We start from the raw sequence: 3879 nt of genomic DNA, 5'->3' as shown, positions 1-3879 counted from the left end.
AGGCTGTGTGAAGCTATTTAAAAATGTTAAAGCTGATAGCCTGTAAGAGCAAATTTAGATTAGTTAGGATACTCGAGCATTTTCATGGATGATGAATTTGAAGGCACCCTGAAGGTAGGGAAAAGGAAGTTGTAGTGGTAGCATCGTTAAAAATGAAGATGTAAAGATTTCTGTTTCCATGTAGGTGGTTCTCCTGAGAATCAAAAGATCTGAATAAAATATAAAAATTACAATTGAATAGATACGAGAGAGCTGCAGAACCCTGAGACTCTCAGAGGTGAGCTGAGTATCTGCATTCATTTTTCTCCTGGATAACAGGCTGAGAATTTGGGTTTAGCACAGGCAGAGAGGCCACTGGTGGGTGACAGAGAAACAGTTTTTTTGTGGTTGCACAGAGCTGAAGTGGCAATGGAGACTTAAGGGACCTCAATATACAACTAGTTTTCCCCCAAGTGCCAAAGTCTTCATCTGTGTTGGGAGGAAAGCTGAAGAACTAAACTTCTGGAAAAAAAAAACAACAAGAAGTTAAAAGACTGAAGTGGTGGGGCCAGCAGATAGCATTGGTGGTTAAGGAGTTGGATTCCCACATGACTGACCACAGTTCGACTCCAGAACCCCTCAGCTTGAAAAACCACACTGTGGGAACCAACAGTTAGCGTAATGACTATGTCGCTGGACTCCCACATAGTCGACCACGGTTCGTGTCCCGGACCCGGTGGCTTAAAACTCATGCCGGGCGCGTGTGCGTGGGTGCCAAAGATCCCACGAGGAGACTGGAGAAGGGACTGCGGTGTGACCATCCCCCCTGGGGGGTGATTTCTCACTCTCTGTCTCTATGTTTCTCTCTGTCTGGCAAGCGCACGCGCCCTATAGCGAAAACCTCTCCAAAAAAAAGAAAAAAGAAAAAGAAAAACCACACTGGGCGCATGTAGGTGCCTTCTCAAAATCCTGAGGGGAATGGAAGAGAAGGGGTTGTGCTGGGATACTCCCGCAGGGTCAGGCCATGATTTCTCACTTTCCCTCTCTCTGGCAAGCACACATGCCCTAAGGCAAAAACCTAACAACAGCAACAAAAAGACTGAAGTGGTAAACCCACACTGATTTCTAATCTCTTTTTTGCGGCTAAAGGCTGAGAATTTGGGCTTGATTCCTCATGGATGACTGTTCATAACAAAAAGCTAGACTTTTGCTGGTTGGCATAGAGCAAATGTAACAAAATTGCAGATCTGAAAGGCTTTAGACATATAACTTGTCTTTCAGGATACTTGCCAAAGTCTGAGTCACTGAGGAGCAAAAGGCCAAAACTATGAATCAAGAATACTGAAAAGCAGAGTGGAATTTCCTGCAGTCTCTCTGTACTGGGGAAACAAAGACAGTGCTAAAGGACTAAGCACTACAAACCAGGGTAAAGCAGACACAATTTGAGTCGGGTAAAACTGCAAAGCAGTGCCATCTCCGTAACATCAAGAGAAGCTGGATCCTACGTGGCAACACGATTCAAATCCCCTGCCCAACCAACTGAAACGTGCCAGGCATGTATCAGAGGGCCCAAGATCTGATGGACTGGAGGAACAGGATCCCTGCATGACCAGAGCACCAGAGGCTGTTCCTCTGTTTCAGGCATGTGCACATTCACACGCTCTATCATGAATAAAGAAAAAAAATGGACTGGCCCTGTACCTTAGGGGTCAAGGAGCTGGATCTCACAAGGCTGATCATTTGAATCTTGGCCCTGGTGGCCTGAGAAACATGCTGGATGCATGTGCATGTGTGCCCCAAATCCTGACAGGATGGAAAGACAGAGGAGAAGGGGTGATTTCTCCCTCTCCCTTTCTTTCTCTGTCTCTGGTGAACACATGCATTCTCTAGTAAATTAAAGGAAAAAAATAAAAAGAAACCGCAAAAAAGCCTTAACGGGAGACAGCACATGGTGTGGTGGTTAAGGTACTGGATTCCCACATGGCTAACTGTGGTTCAAGTTCCAGACTTAGCAACTTGCTTTCTCACTTTTCCTTCCCCCTCTCTCTCTCTGGTCAAATAAAATAATAATAACAATAAATAAATAAAATTAGGGACCAGCAGATAGTATAATTGTTACATTGCTAGACTCCCACGTAGTTGACCATGGTTCAAGTCCCAGACCTGGCAGCTTAAAAAAAAAAACTTACTAAGGATAGGGCCTGACTGCATTTAAGGTGATCATTTTTACAATCTATTTGACTAACAAAGGATAAACCCCCACTGGGGAATTTAACATTATCTGATGAGTCTCTATAATTTGTAAACACATTTCTGACATTCAGTAAGAGTGGATCCACAGATGATTCAGATACTTAAGTTAGGAAACACTGTATGATTACAAAGTTAAAACCAAGAGAGGGGCCAGCAGGTGGATAAAGGCGCTGGACTCCCACAGAGCCAACCATGGTTCGAATGCCAGACCTGGCGGCTTACTTTCTTACTTTCCCCCTCTCCCTCTTGCTCTGTTCTTCTCTGGTTAAATTAAAAATAATAATTGGGACCAGCAGTTGGCGTAATGACTATGTCGCTGGACTCCTAAGTAGTCAACTGCAATTCCAGTCCCAGATCCGGTGGCTTAAAACCACGCCGGGCATGTGTGTGTGCATGCCAAAGATCCCAAGAGTAGAATGGAGGCAAAGGGATTGCAGTGTGGCCATCCCCCTTGGGGGCTGATTTCTTGCTTTCTGTCTCTCTGTTTCTCTCTGCCTGTCTGGCACATGCATGCACCCTATGGCAAAAACCTCTCCAAAATAATAATAATAATTAAAGTTAAATAGAATAATTCTTTTAAAAAGTGTAGTTAAATAATGAAATAACTTAAAAACAAAACAAAACAAGAGAACGGGCCAGACCTATATATCATGGTGGTTAAGGGAACTAGATCTAAAATGGCTGATCATGCAGTTTGAATTTGGGCCCCAGTGGTTTGAGAAACATGTTGGATGTATGTGCATGTGTGCTCGAAATCCCCACAAGATGATGTAATGGAGAAGAAAAGTTTATGGTGTGACCATAGCCTATTGGGGTGCTTTCTCCTTCTCTCTCTCTGTTTCTTTGGCAAGTACATGTGCAAATAAAAATGATAGAGAAAAAATGGAAAAATTAAACAATTTAACAATTAACCTCATCAAAAAACTGAAATATAAGGATGAACAGATGGTATAATGGTTATGTCACTGGACTCTCACATGGCGACTATGGTTCAAGTCCTGGACCTGGCAGCTTAAAACTCACACTGGACACGTGTGCATGTGTGCCCAAAATTCCAATAGGAGACTAGAGAAGGGATTGGAGCATGAACACCGCCCCCCAAGGGATGATTTCTCGCTTTCTGTCTCTGTCTTTCTGGTGAGTACATGTGCCCTGTTCCAAAAATCTCTTTAAAAAAGAGAAAAAACTGAAATATAGTCATAAAATGGTAATTTTAGAACTGAAAAATACATCTGGAAAAAAATTCAGCATGTGAGATTAGTGGTGGATGGGTTTAAGAGTATATAGAATATTGCAGAAGATAGTATTAATGGACTGAAAAAGTCAGCACAAAATTTCCAAACTAAAGCACAAAGAGAAAAAGAAAACACAGAAAAACAGGTTTGAAAGCCTGTGAGACAGAGTCTAAAGATGGAACATAGTTTATACTGCGGGAAAGAAATAGAATGGAGTAAAGCAATATTTGATAAAACGATGGCTGAGATTTTTCCAAAGTCAATGAAAATTCATCAACCAACAGATTCAAGAAGCTCTGTGAACCCCAAGCTGTATAAAGACAAAGAGAACTACACTTTATAAAATCACAGTGATACTGCTGGAGATAAAGTAGGAATAATCTTTTTTTTTTTTTTTTTTTGAGAGGTTTTT

Source organism: Tupaia chinensis, unplaced genomic scaffold, assembly GCF_000334495.1.
Source record: "Tupaia chinensis unplaced genomic scaffold, TupChi_1.0 Scaffold000199_1, whole genome shotgun sequence".
NCBI classification, from domain to species: domain Eukaryota; kingdom Metazoa; phylum Chordata; class Mammalia; order Scandentia; family Tupaiidae; genus Tupaia; species Tupaia belangeri.
The sequence above is the reverse complement of the archived record's forward strand: the minus strand, read 5'-3'. Positions refer to the sequence as shown.